Source organism: Canis lupus, chromosome 13, assembly GCF_011100685.1.
Source record: "Canis lupus familiaris isolate Mischka breed German Shepherd chromosome 13, alternate assembly UU_Cfam_GSD_1.0, whole genome shotgun sequence".
Classification (NCBI taxonomy): Eukaryota; Metazoa; Chordata; class Mammalia; order Carnivora; family Canidae; genus Canis; species Canis lupus.
Genome location: NC_049234.1, coordinates 37,634,993 through 37,652,165, shown reverse-complemented (window position 1 = coordinate 37,652,165; position 17,173 = coordinate 37,634,993).

Genomic DNA, 17,173 nt, shown 5'->3' with positions numbered 1-17,173 from the left:
GCACCGAGAGCCCGATGTGGGATTCGATCCCGGGTCTCCAGGATTGCGCCCTGGGCCAAAGGCAGGCGCCAAACCGCTGCGCCACCCAGGGATCCCAAATCAACAGTTTTTAAAAAAGATTTTATTCATTTATTCATGAGACACACACAGAGAGAGAGAGAGAGAGAGAGAGAGAGAGGCAGAGACACAGGAAGTGGGAGAAGCAGGTGCCTCGCAGGAAGCCTGATGCGGGACTCGATCCCAGGACCCTGGATCACCGCCTGGGCTGAAGGCAGACACTCATGCGCTGTGCCACTCATGTGTCCCTAAACCAACAATATTAAACTAGGCTTATTTACCAAAGATTTACCCAAGTCAAATAAACTGGAACAGCATTTGGTTAACTTCTATATTTATAAGAGTGTTAGGGATATTTTACGTGAGCACTGATTTATGGGTAAGTAAATCAGAACAGTCTTCTCTATGGGATTTTATAAGTTGATTTGATAATATTAGCCAGAGGTAGGAGAATGTCCTATATACATAGCTTGGTGCATACACGAACTCCAGAAGGGTCCATGTAGGTACCCTATAGTTTTATTCCAAAATCCTAGCCGGAGGCAGGCAGAAACATGGTAATACAAAATTCCCTAGTTTATAGAAACCAGTTGGTTCTCACTTTTGCCCCAATTTCTATTTTTATCTGAATTTTTCCTGCAGATAAGGCCATGTGACATCACCTGCTGTGCAGGAGGGTGAATGCTTCCCCTCACTGTTTATGGGGGAGACCGCAGGCTCTTCTCTTGCCCTGGTGTGTAGCCTCATGGGGGCTGTGCACCAAGGTCCGGTTGGGGTGCCAGGGTGTGGCCTGCAGCCATCTGGGTGGAAGCTCACCTGAGTGGACAAAACAATGTTTCCAGTGAGCCTCTCGGCCTCAGGGGTGGCTGCCAGGGTCCCCATGTCCCTGGGACGCCGGCCACCACCAGAAGCAGGAGAGGCAGGGCCTGAGCCCCTCGCAGGTTCCACCTGGAGCACAGCTGTGCTGACGTTGATTTTGGATTCAGAGGGATTAAGTCTGGGCTCCCCCCTCCTCGCTCCCTCCAGAGAAGCCCTGAGGCAGGGTTAACCAGGGCCCTGCAAGTTCGGGGCCCAGGTGTGGCAGAGCCGTGGGACTCCTGCACCAGCCCACCCACAGGTAAGCTCCACAAGATGGGACCCCCGGAGCGTGCCAGTGTGTACACTCGTGGGGGAGTGGAGGCAGAGGCCCCAGAAGGCGGCCCAGTCCTGCGGGCTCCGGAAGGTGGAGGGTGTCCATGCCGGAGAGCGGCTTCTCCACCCCCCAACCCCTGCACCTGCTAGGTGGGAGGCCAGCTGCTGGGGGCAGAGGGGAGGGGCTGGGCAGGAGAAAGAGGCCTGGGATTAGGGGAGAGCCAACTGCCCCTTGCCCCTCCAAGAGAACCCCTGTGTGCAAGGTGGGTTGGGGGGGTGAGGGACGGCGTTGCCCAGGGCGGGGGTTGGGGGGTGGTTTCGCTGTCCTCCTGGGACTTCTATAATTAAAATGGGCAAGGAGGGAGAGGGAGGGTATCCTTCAAGCTCAGTAGTGACAATATAAAGGAATTTGAAAAAAAGAAAAGAGTAACAGAAACTAGAAAAATCTGCCTCTCGTAGCCCCAGTAATTACAATCCAGGGATGTTACCTTGGGCGGGTCGCCTCTGCACACCCCATTCGTGCACTTCCTGTTTATTTAGCGCCTGTTCCTAACACGCTGTGCCAGCTACTGGCAGTGCATCAGCGAAAAAAGAATCATTTTATTTATTTATTTGAGAGAGAGAGAGAGAGACAGAGACACAGGCAGCAGGAGAAGCAGGCTCCATGCAGGGAGCTCCATGCGGGGAGTCCAACCCGGGATTCGATCCCAGGACCCTGGGATCATGCCCCAGGCCAAGGCAGGCTCTAAGCCGCTGAGCCACCCGGGGGTCCTGAAAAAAGAAATGTCTTTGCCTTAATGAAACTTGGATTATTATGCACAGTTAAGAAGTGACTTGCCGGGCCTTAAGGTTGCTGGACAGGAAGGGCATCCTGGGGCGGGGACTTTAGTCTGGAGCAATTTTAATTTGGCAGGTTCAAGCTGGAAAAGGCGAGATTTAAGCAAAGACAGAAAAGGGAGAGAGAGCAGTTAGTGGGCCGGCGCCTGGAGTGCTCCCGGAACAGCCCGGGGAGGCGGCGAGGAGGGGCGCAGGCCAGGGTCTGGGGGAGGTAGCCGTGAGCCGAGCAGAGGTCTGCTCTGGGGGCAGAACCCGTGGGATTTCTTTGTGAACAACCGAGAAACTTTGTGAAGGAGGAACAGGACTTCACTGGGGAAGTTCTCAGTTATACAAACAATGGACTATTTTGCACTGGATAAATTATGTGAGAGGTGGTTCCCACTGAGGGGATGAAGTCTCTGCCCTACTCCGTGGGGAGAGTCCTTAGTGCACACACCCGCGTGTCTGTGATGGTGAGACTTTGCAGGTCCGTTTCCCTTGGGGGCTTAGTATTTTTTTCTTTTCTTTTTTTTTTTTTTTTTTTAAGATTTTATTTATTCATGAGAGACACAGAGAGAGAGGCAGAGACACAGGCAGAGGGAGAAGCAGGCTTCCTGCGGGGAGCCCAAGGTGGGACTCGATCCTAGGACCCTGGGCTCAAGGCAGGTGCTCAGCCACTGAGCCACCCAGGGATCCCCCCTTTTTCTTTTAAGATTTTTATTTATATATGTAATTTCCATGCCCAGGGAGAGACTTGAACTCACAACCCTGAGACCAAGAATCTTGAGCTGCACGGACTGAGCCCCAGTGTGTGGGGGGCAGTACCTATGAGGGTTAGCTTTTTGAGTCCTCCTGATTGCTGCAGGGTTTGGGGTCTTTCACTCCCTCCAGGGTGACTGAGCCCCCTGCCCGGGAGGAGCCCAGGTGCCCTTAGGTGGGGGAGGGAACTTCCTCTCCAGCTTCCAACTGTAACTGGCCCTAGGGACAGGTGAAGCTCCAGCTGGAGTAGATGCATCATCCCTGGAGAGTAAGGAGGGCTACAGGCCTGCAAAGCCAGGGTCAGGAAACCTTACCTCACCTGGAGACGCTGGGAGCCTGCGACACAAAATGAACAAACCTTTTAGAATCTCTAAAAGTAGGGAAGAGTTTTATTCGAGCCCAAGTTAGGACAACTGCCCTGTAACGTGCTGTTCACAGGAAAGAAAGTGTGATGGTGGGAGACAAAGGCAAGAGAACAATTATTAAATTATTAATAAGTATAAAACTCCCTCCAGCCCACTGATGTCCTGGAAACAGAGTGACCTTCCCCTAGGTTCTCAGCTGCCTCGGTGTTAACACTGCGCGATGGCAACAGGCAATTCCAGCCCGACCCCAGGACCCTGGGGGTCTACTTGAACATACAAAAATTCGTTTAAAAATTTCCTCTAGTCACGCCTGGGGGCTCAGCAGTAGAGCATCTACCTTCGGCCCAGGGCGTGATTGGGGTCCTGGGATCGAGTCTCATGTTGGGCTCCCCGCAGGGAGCCTGCTTCTCCCTCTGCCTGTGTCTCTGTCTCTCTCTGTGTCTCTCAGGAATAAATAAATAAAATCTTTTAAAAAAATGAATAAAATATTTAAAAAAAAAGAAACTTCCTTTATCTCTAAACCCCAAGATACGTGTTGGTGATCCTCCCCCAGCACACGGCCCACGGATACACACCCCAAGGGTCTCCTGACTCAGGCTAACAAAGAGCTTCTCCCAACAACAGGCAGCCCCCTTGGGGCCGGAGACCTTGCTTCCAAAGCACCTGGGAGGCCTGTGCTGGCCCTCACCCCGCCCCAGCCTGAGAGTCCGTGATGGGCGCTCCGGGACCCCCGGAGCAGCCCTTCCCGCCCTTGGGTCCTGCTTCTGCGCTTTAATAAAACCATCTTTTTGCACCAAAGACGCCTCATGAATTTTTTGAGGGGCCTTGGGCTCTGGACCTCACCAACAGTTCAAAACTACAAATGCTCTGGAAAGTGAGCAGTTTTTACAGGGTTTTATATTTTTTTACATCTTGTAAAAGCCCAAAAGATGAAAAATTAACATATAGGCAGGAATCATAAGTTTAATGTCAAGGAATGCAGGCAATAGAATTGGTCCATATGTTAAGGACAAGGTGGTTTTACTTTATTTTTTTTTTAAAAGATTTTATTTATTGATTCATGAGAGACACAGAGAGAGGCAGAGACCCAGGCAGAAGGAGAAGCAGGCTCCCTGCGGGGAGCCCGATGTGGGACTCGATCCCAGAACCCCGGGATCACACCCTGAGCTGAAGGCAGACGCTCAACCACTGAGCCACCCGGGCGTCCCCAAGATGGTGTTACTTTAGACAACTCATTGACAAAGCAGGCGCCCAATGTATGTTTGGTGAGCCATAAATCAGGCTTTTGGTTTAAATAAAATTTCTTTATGGTCATACTTGAGTGAGCAGAAGGCCAGCTGAGGACCAAGCAGGAGCTGACACACACCCAACCCCACCTCCACCTCCACCTCCACCTCCACGGTGCCAGGTGGGGTGTGTGGGACGTGCCTCAGACTCCTGGCTGCCCTAAAGTTAAGGGAGGGAAAAACAAATATTAACTTAGGTCACAGTTCTGCAAGAACGGAGTCTCCCTCAGTTTACAAATGTCTTTGTGATTTACAAGAGCAAAACATTCTTTTTTTTTTTTTTTTTTTTTTTAAAGATTTTATTTATTTATTCATGATAGTCACAGAGAGAGAGAGAGGCAGAGAGACACAGGCAGAGGGAGAAGCAGGCTCCATGCACCGGGAGCCCGACGTGGGATTCGATCCCGGGTCTCCAGGATCGCGCCCTGGGCCAAAGGCAGGCGCTAAACCGCTGCGCCACCCAGGGATCCCAAGAGCAAAACATTCTTATCAATAATTTAGCTTCGGGCAGCCCGGGTGGGTGGCTCGGTGGTTTAGCGCCGCCTTCAGCCCGGGATCCTGGAGACACAGGATGGAGTCCCACGTCGGGCTCCCTGCATGGAGCCTGCTCCTCCCTCTGCCTGTGTGTCTGCCCCACTCTCTGTGTGTCTCTCATGAATAAATAAATAAATAAAATCTTAAAAAAACCCCAAAACAATAACTTAGCTTCCCCAAGGAAATGTAGATGCAATTAAATTTCCCTACAACCTGCAGCCCACAGACAGAAATCCTCCTCCAGGAAGCTCCCTACTGTGCTAACTTTCAGGCCTGACTAGAGGGAAAAACAGCCTTACCCTGACAATGGCAAGGCCTCCAGCATCCTGCGAGTCTCCTTTAGCAGGAAAGTCCTTCTGAAAGCCTCGGTTTTCCTTACGTCCCCCAGCTCTCAGGTCACCCCTCACTGTGAGCAGGTCTTCCTGCCCTCGGGTCCTGCTCCCAGGCTTTTTTAAAAAAAGTTTATTTATTCATGAGAGACACGGAGAGGGAGAGACACAGGCAGAGGGAGAAGTAGGCTCCCAGAGGGGAGCCCGAGGTGGAACTGGATCCCAGGACCCTGGGGTCACGCCCTGGGCGGAAGGCAGACGCCAAACCGCTGAGCCACCCAGGCGTCCCCTCTCCCCTGGTCGGTCTCTTTAATAAAACCACTATTTTTCACCAAAGACATCTCAAGAATTCTTTTTTGGTGTCAGCTGCGGACCTTACCTATATTCCAAGACTACATCAATACTGACTTGGGAAGTATTGTAAAGTGGCCTCCTTGCATCCCGGGTCTTTAGAGAGCTGCTTTCACCAGCGTCCCAGGCAGGGGCCGCAGCAGTGGGGGACCCTCTGGCACCCAACGCTCTATTCCTGCTGGTAGTAACCCAGGCATCCTCGAGCACCTGCGCTCTCCAGGTGACAGTGCTGCGCCCTTACCCTCCTACACCTACACTCCGACGCGTAACGCTTATCCCCGAGCCGGGCCTTGGCGCCACTCGCCCAGCGCTCCCCCTGCTCCGGGTGGAAGGGCCGAGTGCCCGGAGCCCTGGGCTGGAGGCTGGCGGCCCCCGGCAGATGGGAGGCGGGGAGGCCGGGGGAGGGTGCAGGCTGCGCCCCGGGGCAGAGAGAGGCTGGGTGGGGCTGGGGAGAGGGGGGCGGAGGGGGAGGAGGAGGAGCCCAGGGCCCTGAGTTTCCATTTCCTGCGGCGTGGGGAGCGCAGGTGCGGCGGGGCGGGCGGAAGGGGCCTGGCCGGGGCTGCGCCCCCAGACTCTGGCTCCGCCCTGGCACCTGCCCAGGCTGCCGAGGGGCCAGGCCCCCTAGGTCAGGAGCCCGGACTCCCCGGTCTCAGCGCCAGGTGCCCGGGTGCTGTCGCCTTTCTCAGTGGCCAAAGTCAGCTCTGCGTCCTGGCTCGGGTCTCCGGCCTCCACCCGCGGAGGGGGTCTCCCTCTGGGGAGGGAGTGGGCGTGGGGGGCCCCTGCCCCTGGCCTTCGCCTCCCAGGCTGCTGGGTCTGCCGGGGTCCCGCGGGCCGGGGAGGGAGAAGCCATCCCGCCCCAGGTCTGGGGTCCTGGCAGGGCACTCCTCCAGGTGCTCCTCCCGGTGTCGGGGTGCTCCTCCCGTGGTGCCCGAGGCGCAGGCCGGGCGGGGCCGGCGGGGCTTCGCGTCTCATCCTGGTCCAGAGGAAAAGATCAACTAAGGAGTGACACTGAGGAACACGTGGCTTCTTGACTGCAACTAGGGAAGTTAAGGAAGAAAAAGTAGATAAGGACCTGGAGCCCTCAGTGCAGCCTCGAAAGTATCAGAATAGAATGGCCCGTGGACCCTCCTCCGACAACAGCCCTGAGGGCTCCTCCCCGCTCCGCGCTTTAGCAAAGTGGGAAGTGCTCCTCAGCCAGAAGGAAGTTGATACCCCTTGGGCGTGAGGGATCCAGGAATGAAGAAAGTACAGGAATACGTGGTAAATCGAAAAGCACACTGATTTTATAAGAGGATTAGTGTGTCTTGTGGGAGGCGCCTTTATAGAGCGAGAATTGAAATTCCGGGCACAGAGCTGAACCCGGATCCAGCCCCGGGTTGCGCCCTGCGGGGCGGGGGCGGGGGCGGGGGCGGGGGCGGGGGCTCCCAGCCCGCGACATCTCCGCCTGCCCCATCCCTCTCCGCAGCAGCCCCGCTGGCGTCCAAAGAGAGTCTCAACTTTCAATCTAGTAGAGGGAATGGTGAAAAATACTCAAAATCACCAAGAAAGGGGGCAAGGAGAGAAAGAGAAAGAAGGATCATAGATGCATCAGAGATAGACCATAAATAAAAAATCATAGTTATATGGTAGCTTAAAACCCAAGTGTATCCCTGTAATTTTATTAAATGTAAATGGATTTAATATTCCAATTAAAGATCAAAGTGTGTCTGAGCAGTTTTTAAATACTGGGTAGATGCTGTTCACAGAGATACACTGAACCGTAAGACTAAGTAAAGTTTGAAGCAGAAACAATGGAACGTGGCAGGCCATGAAATCTTCAAAAAAATCTATCTTATGTAATTACATTGTTAACAGACAAATCAGAAATCATACAATGTAGCTTCTCCAATCACCATGCAAATATCTAGAAACTATTAACAAAAATGTAGAAAACTGTCCTCTATTTGGAAATAAAGGAATATTTTTACAAAGGACTCTTAGGTCACAGGAGAAATTAAAATGGGAATCAAAAAAAATTAAAGAAAAATAAAATGGGAATCAGCGGGCGTGCCAACTAAATGATCACAGATGTTGGATGTATCAGGACACATGCAAACATGCGAGCGCACCTGGCGTGAGCTCTCTGGTTTTACCTTCCTACACCAAAAACAAGAAAAGATCCAACATTAATGAATGAAACATACGTGAAAAGTAGTTATAGAACGAAGGGCAAAATGAGTCTCCAACAAATAGAAGAAAAGAGGAAGAAAAGAAAGGAGAAGGAAAACTAATAAAAGAGCAGAAATTAACCGCAGAGAAGCCGAGCCTGCGGTCGCCGGGTTGCCGAGAACAGCGAGTTGTTTGGAAACACTGATGTCAAGGATGGGGGGGGTGCTGGGCCTGGGGAGGCTGGTCAGGACCCAAAGGGGGGATCTCGCAGACTCTGAAATGGGAAGAACCGCTGTGCCGCCGTCCAGTCCTGCCCCGCAGCCTGACCCTCGCTGTCATCCGAGTCCTGAGCTGACTCGAGAATGGGCCTAGAGTCCTTACACAGCCTAGGACAGCATCAACGGGGGTTTAAAACATGACATAGCATTTTTTTTTTTTAAGATTTATTTATTTATTCATTCAGAGAGAGCGAGAGAGAGGCAGAGACACAGGCAGAGGGAGAAGCAGGCTCCCTGCAAGGAGCCCGATGTGGGACTCGATCCTGGGTCTCCAGGGTCACACCCCGGGCTGCAGGCGGCGCTAAACCGCTGAGCCACCTGGGCCGCCCGACACAGCATTTCACTAACACCTTTAACACACACACACACACACACACACAATTGGAAAATTTAAGTGAATGAGGTAAATAAATTATTCAAAACTAATAAAACCATTATAAGAAACAACAGAACACAAAAAGCTTAGAAACGTCTTTTTAACATTTTACTTAGACAGAACTGTGCACCCACAGGAGGCTGCAGAGCGGCAGGAGGCGGGGGCCCTGGGCTCAGGCGCCCGCAGTGGCCCAGCCCTGGGAGGGAGGGCGTGCGGCCGGGCGTGGGGGGCGCGGGGGACACCGGGGCTGGTGCAGCTCTGGCCTCCTCCGTGCCCCGCTGCACCAGGACCCCTGCGGCCCTGGGCAGGGGCTCCCACTGCGCCCCGCAGGACTAAGCCCTCTGCTCGCCCCCCTCCAGCTCCCGCAGCTGCTCAGCGGCTCCCTGCCCTGCAAATAGGTCACTCTGAGAGGGGTGCTTGGTGCACCCTCATGTGTTTTGCTCTCCTGCGGTTCCATGGAGACGTGACCCACGTGCAGAGGGGGCCAAGCCAGCGTTGGGTGGGCCATGAGCTGACCTCGTCACGTCCGTGGGAACCCACGGCCTTGGCAGGCTCTCGACAGGTGCGAGAGAAGTGTCTTCTCCTCCTCGCTGTCGCCGTGAGAACTCAGGAGCTACTCTCTGGTCGACACCCAGAGGAGCCTCCCAGGCAGGAAGACTGTCCTTGGGACGCCTCTCCCTCCCCCCACCTCCCAACTTCTGGAAAACCCAGATTTGGTCTCTTTTTCCATGAGTATACTTTTTGTTGTCTTTCTTTCTTCTTTCTCTTTTTTTAGGTTCCACATATAAGTGAGATCATAGTGTCTTTGGCAGCCTCTGTCTTTGACTTCTCTCACCAGGTCCATCCACGGTTCCGCGTGGCAGCATTTCCTTCTTCTTCCCCGGGAGTAAGGCTCCGCTGTGTGTACGCCCCGTGTCCTTCATCCACTCGTCCATCCGTGGACACTGAAGTTGCTTCTGGGTCTTGGCTACTGCGATGACACTGCTATGAACGTGGGTGCAGGACGACGTTAGTTAACAAAAGCTGCAGAGCATCATGTCTTGGGGAACCCAGAGGTCGTTCTCCTGAGCCCTTCCTGATGTGGGTTCATCACGAACTGTAACCCTCGGCGAGGGGCAGCTGGATTGTTGCCACTTTTGGGGGTGCTATAGACAAAGCTGCCACCGAACAATCATGAACCGCATTTCCCTCCTCCTGTGTCACAGGACTGTGTCCCCAAATTCACCTGTTGGAGTCCTGACACCCATCACCCTCGAGGGCGACTGTGCTTGGAGATGGGTCCTTGCAGAGGTGATTAGGGTAGAGGAGGTCCCTGGGGGCCCTGGTCCACGCAGACATGCACACCGAGATGCCCACGTGAGGACATGGGGAGGGGACGGTCATCCACAGGCCGGGAGGACCAGCTCTCCCCATGGCTGGAGCCCAGACTTCCAGCCTCCAGGACCAGGAGACAAGGGGTCTCTGTTGCTTGAGCTGCCCCATCTGTGGAGTTGGTTATGGCGATGCTGGCAAACAGCCCAGCCCCAGTGACAAGTGGGGGTCCCACTTCTCTGCGACCTGTCACGGATGCCTGCTGGGTGAGGGGAGGGGTGAGGGGTGGAGGAGGATGAGTGTGAGGGGCCCCGGGGTAGGGGGGCCCAGGCAGCTGCAGGCACTCGGGGAGCAGGGGGGTTCCTTGCTTTGACCACACCTCAGGGGATGAGGCACCTGGGATGGGGAATCGGGAGCGAGGAGGGCTCTAACTGCCCACCCCGGTCACAACTGGATGGAGGCCCTGATTCGGGCCAAGCTTGCCTGCCCACCCGTGTCTGCTCCTGCTGGCTTGGCCAGCTGAGCCGTTGGACGTCCTTGCTCTGGGTCCCCTGGGGTTCCTGGCTGCCCTCCTGGGGCTGCGGGCTGACCTGCTGAAAGGGTCCCTTGCTGCCCAGAGGGGGCAGCGAGGGCACAGAAAGGAAAGGACTTGCGGGAGGCCGCACATCCAATGCAGCAGGCACCCCAGCTCTGCTTCTAGCGCCGACACCCCTACACCCTTCTGCCTGTCTCTAATTCATCCAGAGGTGTCGCTGGGCCGACTGGTGCTTTTGCAGCCCCTGGGGAGTCGCCCTCCATCAGGCTAGCTGCCGTCCCCAGAGATACTGGGAGGGGCCTCCGCCCGCTTAGACTCCCCCTTGGGGGTTTGTGGAACCCTCCCAGGAAGCAGCCACAGACTCTGCAACTCAGTGGCTTCCTGCTTTGAGCCTATGGGTGCGTCCCTGGGAGGCGATGCTCACATGGTCCCCTGAAGGGGGGCGGGAGATGGTCTGGCCGCCTGGTGCTTCCCGGGGAGGGGGAGTCGGTGTGGGCGGCTGCGGCTGAGGAAGGGAGGCAGGCTGGGTAGGGAGAGAGAGGCAGGGGGCTCTGGGATCAGAAATCCCAGAATGCGGAGAGGTAAGGAAACCACAGATAGGGGAACAAACTGGAACACTTGCCCTCGGTGTGGGTGGGGAGGGTTTTTTTTTTTTTTTATGACCGTCTCCTGTGACCAACAAACAATAACCAGACCCAAAAGGGAGCCGTTAAAGATGTTCTCACCAGCTCTCACTCAAACCAAGACGTCACGAGAAGGCCGCAGGTCAGGGGTCAGGTCCGTGGAGCCCGCGTGGGCAGCCCTGTCCAGCCCCTCGCACTCCTGAGAGCTTCTCCGTCTCCTCACTTAATAAAACACTATTGCTTCACTCACTCACTTGCAACGGCAGATTCATCCTTCCCCTCCAGGAGGCAAGAACCTTGCTCTCCCGCTTCCTGCCAGGCTCAGGCCAGGCCCTTGTGAGCGACGGGGTCAGAGGGCAGGGCGGGAGCCACACTTGACTCTGGCCGTGTCCTCAGCCCCGGAGCTGAGGTATTATGAGCGCTCCTGGGTGACCAGTGTGGCACTTCCAGCCCACATCTTGCAGAGAGAACGCCTCGGCGGGGGCGCCTGGGTGGCACAGTCTGTGAAGCGGGCTGTGGGCCTGGAGGCGGATGGGGGCCTTCGGCTCAGCTCATGATCCTGGGGTCCTGGGATCGAGCTCTGCATCGAGCTCCCTGCTCCGCGAGAAGCCTGCTTCTCCCTCTGCCTCTGCCTCTCGTCCCGCTCATGCACTCCCTCCCATGCCCTCTCTCTCAAATAAATAAAATCTTAAAAAAAAAAAAGAGAGAGAGTGAGAGAATGACAGAGAGAGAGAACACCTGGTCCCCAGACCACATGGACCAGTGAGCACTGCCCCGGTGGAGGGTAAGTAGGCTGGGCGGTGCGGGGTGGAGCACACAGGTCCTCCCGCAGGAGGCTGTGGAGCGGCTGGTGACATTAGAAGAGTCTTTCTTTGCTTTCTTACATTTCTTCCTTCCTTTCTTTCTTCTTCTTCTTCTTTTTTTTAAGCAATCTCTACACCCAAGGTGGGGTTCAACCTTGCAACCTTGAGGTCAAGAGTTGCAGCTTCCCCCGACTGAGCCAGCCTGGCACCCTAAGAAGACCGGTTCCTAATCCAAGTACACGTTTGCCAGGCAAACGGTGTAACTGCTCTAGTCCTCAACCTTTGCTTTCCAAAATGGGAATGAGGCTGCTGTCTCCATCCCAAGGCCCCTAGGATGACTGAAGGAGATGGTCCACGTGGGACACTTCACACAGCATGTAGCACAGGACGTGCTCAGTTTATAAGATATTATTAATTATTGAACAGAGGGTACAGGCTGCACATAAAGGAAGAAGGAGAAGTATGGGGGAGTAGGTGTAATACTTGACCCTGGTCACCCCTGGGCCCTGACCCTGGTCACACCCTGACCGCTGACCCTGGTCACACCCTGAGCCCTGACCCTGGTCACACCCTGAGTCCTGATCCTGGCCACACTCTGAGCCCTGACCCTGGTCACACCCTGAGCCTTGACCCTGGTCACACCCTTAGCCCTGACCCTGGTCATACTCTGAGCCCTGATCCTGGTCACTCTCTGGGTCCTGACCCTGGTCACTCTCTGGGTCCTGACCCTGGTCACACTCTGATCCCTGACCCTGGTCACACTCTGAGCCCTGATCCTGGTCACACCCTGAGCCCTGATCCTGGTCACACCCTGAGCCCTGATCTTGGTCACACACTGAGCCCTGACCCTGGTCACACTCTGAGCCCTGATCCTGGTCACACCCTGAGCCCTGATCCTGGTCACACCCTGAGCCCTGATCTTGGTCACACACTGAGCCCTGACCCTGGTCACACTCTGAGCCCTGATCCTGGTCACACTCTGAGCCCTGACCTTGGTCATACTCTGATCCCTGACCCTGGTCACACCCTGAGCCCTGATCCTGGTCACACCCTGAGCCCTGACCCTGGTCACATTCTGATCCCTGACCCTGGTCACACACTGAGCCCTGATCCTGGTCACACTCTGACCCCTGATCCTGGTCACACCCTGACCCTGGTCACACTCTGATCCCTGATCCTGGTCACACACTGAGCCCTGACCCTGGTCACACCCTGAGCCCTGACCCTGGTCACACTCTGATCCCTGACCCTGGTCACACACTGAGCCCTGACCCTGGTCACATTCTGAGCCCTGACCCTGGTCACACTCTGACCCCTGACCCTGGTCACACCATGAGCCTTGACCCTGGTCACACTCTGACCCCTGATCCTGGTCACACCCTGACCCTGGTCACACTCTGATCCCTGATCCTGGTCACACACTGAGCCCTGACCCTGGTCACACCCTGAGCCCTGATCCTGGTCATACTCTGAGCTCTGACCCTGGGTGCATGCAGAGCCATGACTTCATCTGCCTTTTCCTGTGCATTCCCATAGAATGGGACAGTAATCTGGAAGGGTCAGAACAGGCCATTGGGAGGCCTGGGTTTACTCAGGGGGGTGAGGAGTACGTGCCACGGGTCTCAATCAATAGCCCTCTGTCCTGTGTGTCCCAGGTTCCCCAGGACAGGAAATGATAGCCATAAAATCATGTACTTCCACCTGCCCTGGATTCAAGAGTCTGGTTTTCTCCAAGGCCTCCCATTGGAACACAGCTCTCTGCAACAGTGCGCTGAGCTGTAGCAGCAGCGGGGACGGCTGGCCCTGTGCCCTAGCGTGCACCTCAATAGCTAAGCAGTGGGGCCAGCCTCAGGAATGCTCTAGAGAGGGGCACCTGGGTGGCTCAGTGGCTGAGCATCTGCCTTTTGCTCAGGGCGTGACCCCGGGGTCCTGGGATCAAGTCCCACGTCGGGCTCCCTGCGTGGAGCCTGCTTCTCCCTCTGCTTCTCTCTCTGTGTCTCTGCCTCCCTCTCTGTGTCTCTCATGAATAAATATATAAATAAAATCTTTAAAAAAAAAAAAAAAGAAGTGCTCAACGAGATGTAATAGTAGGAGTCTGGAGCCATTCCCGTTGTATAGCTGACATGCTGTGTGACCTCAGGCATGACACTCCCTGTCTCAGGGCCCCACCTGTGTGCCCAGTTCCTGGCCTGCCCCTGTGTCACCCAGCCCGGCACCTCCATCCTTCAGATTCCAAGAGAGAATGGACACAAACGTGGGACATTACAGGCACCTGTGTGTGTCTGTGTGGGGTCCTTGCTGCTGTCCAGGGTGCGGCTCGGGAACTTGGCCACCGCTGGCCTCCCAGGGCTCCTGTGCTGAGGCCCCCATCCGCCTCCAGGCCCACAGCCCGCGTCAGTCTCCCAATCCTCTGAGAAATGGTTGCCTCTTCTCTGTCCCGCCCTACTCTCTTGTGCTGATTCCTTCCTGCCTTTTCAGATATGAATAATACAGTCATAAACACACATCACATTTTTTATTATTGCCTTTCAATAACTTTCTTAAATTGGGGTGACGAAGTCAGAGGCAGGGAACCATCTGAAGCTTTGGGCACAGATTAGCCTACTTACCACCTTCTGGAAGAAACCACAGCTGTGTGCAGTCTTCCTCAGGGCTCGCTCCTAACTCTGCATCACACTGGGTTTTATGATTGAAAATCAAATAAAACAGCGGAAGCCATGGGCTGAGTGAGACAGGGCCTCATTGTGTGACATTTTTACTGCCAGTGAGGCTGAGCGTTGGCTTCGGTCCCTTTGCTTGGGAGTCGCCAGCCCCTCCTTCCTGTTGTTGGCCTGCACCGCAATTTTAACCATTGCTGATGAATTGAAGATAAAAATCTCCTGTTGTGCATTTTTCACAGCTTTCTATATACTTTCAGTTTCTGTTTGTGCATAAGATGGACATTTTCTTTTTTTTTTTTTTTTAAAGATTTTATTTATTTATTCATGAGAGACACAGAGAGAGAGAGAGAGAGAGGCAGAGACACAGGCAGAGGGAGAAGCAGGCTCCATGCAGGGAGCCTGACGTGGGACTCGATCCCGGGTCTCCAGGGTCACACCCCGGGCTGAAGGCGGCGCTAAACCGCTGAGCCACCCGGGCTGCCCAGATGGACATTTTCTATCACGGAAACTCTAAAACCTTCCCGTTGTGGCTCAGGACGTCTCTCCCACAACAAAGGCAGAGCTCTCTGAATTGAGTAGTTTCCTCTGAACTTTGATCGGTTTGGGGCCCAATGACATTTGGCACAGGGCCAGTTGTGACAGAGTGAGGGGCCTCCTCTGGGCCCACAGGCAGCGGGGAGGCGAGTGGAAGGCCACAGAACGCGTGGAGTGTCGGGTTTCCCTGCTGTGGACAGGGCTTCTCTGACTTGGAATCCCCTCCTTCCTCTATGCTCCTGATGCTCGGTGAGGGGGTGACAGGGTCCCTGGCCCTGTAGCTCACAGACGGAGGCAGGTCCACACTTTCCTTTATTTTTGTTTTTTAAATTTCTATCTATCTATCTATCTATCTATCTATCTATCTATCTATCTATTTATTGGCCCTCACTTTCCAATCAGCAGCTTGATGCACCTTGCATGTGACATGAAATTGGAAAGATGGGTCCTTATTTATTATTATTTTTATTTTTTAAAGATTTTATTTATTTATTCATGAGAGAGAGAGAAGCAGAGACAGAGGCAGAGGGAGAATCAGCCTCCAAGCAGGGACCCTGATGTGGGACTCGATCCCAGGACCCTGGGATCATGCCCTGAGCCGAAGGCAGACGCTAAACTGCTGAGCCACCCAGGAATCCCCAGGACAGATGAGTCCCTAGAACAAAAGGCTAGAACATGTGAACAGGTACCGACGTAAAAGGATGTGCTCTTGGCACGAACCCTGACTATTCTTTTTTTTTTTTTTAAAGATTTTATTTTTTTATTTATTCATGAGAGGCACACAGAGAGAAAGGGAGGCAGAGACACAAGCAGAGGGAGAAGCAGGCTCCATGCAGGGAGCCCGACGTGGGACTCGATCCCGGGTCTCCAGGATCACACCCTGGGCTGAAGGCGGCACTAAACTGCTGAGCCACCAGGGCTGCCCGAACCTTGACTATTCTGATTGCTGTAAATTTGGTTTAAGTTCTTTTTTTTTTTTTTAAGATTTTATTTATTTATTCATGAGACACACACAGAGAGAGAGAGAGAGAGAGAGAGAGGCAGAGACACAGGCAGAGGGAGAAGCAGGCTCCCTGCAGGGAGCCCGATGCGGGGTTCGATCCCAGGACCCTGGGGTCATGCTCAGGGCCTGAGGCAGACCCTCAACCACTGAGCCACCCAGGTGCTCCCTGATTGCTGTAGATTTGGCAAGCTGGATTTTTCCAATCAATCCACCATCATTTCCTTTCCTAGAACCTGACCGCCAGCCCTACCTGCTGGTGGACCGGAAGGACAGGACCGCTCTGCCCTTGGGAACAGGCACAAGTGGAGGTTGAAGACGTGCCCAGTTTCTGCCCCTGCCCCGACCGGCAGACCTACTTCCACCCGTTCGCACGTTACTCAGTGAAGTCAATGGGGGTTGCGATGTGCCTTGATTTTAAAAATTAACAACACGGCTTAGAGGTGCTTTAATTTCAGGACCAAAAATACATCCGGTTCTTTAAAGGTTGTGACCGGGACTGCGGCTCATCTGCTTCTCCCTCAGTTGGTATTTAACGTGCTGCCAGCTTTTTGTCATCACAGCTCAATGGATCGTCTACATACCCCTTCGCTCCCAAATCAGCATTTCTGTTGGATGATTCCTAAGAGAGCAATTTCTGGAAAAAGGAGAAATGCCTGCATGTTTGAAATTTCGGTTCTACTAACGAATTGCTGCCTTCCCCTTCTCCCAAAGGTTGCATCAGCTCATATGGTGGCATAAGCTCATTTCTCCACAAACACAAACTTTCAGCCAGCATGGACATCTTTGCCACTTTCCAGAATATTCTGGAGATGAGCGGCTTTTCACTCACTCAGTGGTCAGATGCATTTTCTCACCTGTAAACTGCCTCCTCATGTCCTTTGCTCTTTTATATGTTAGGATGTGTCTATTTCATATTAATTTGAAGACATTATAGATCCTAGATATTAACTGTTGCTTGTTACACTATTGTAAATATTTCCTCCTTTTTATCATTTGCTGTTTTTACGTTTTATTCTCAGTTCATGTTTGCTATGCAAATATTTTTACTTTCAAAGAATTTAAGATCTATAAATATTTGTCCAAGCCAGCCTATTCTAAGGGTACCTACAAGAACCTCTTATCTTCTCTAAATTGTTTTAAAATTTCTTTCTCTTGCCCCGCTCTCGGGTCCACCTGCCTCTGTGTGGCTCTCTCTGCCTGTCCCTGCGGATCCCTCTCTTCATGTTCCAAATGGGTAAGATATTGTCCCCACGCTGCAGATTTGGGGCACTGGC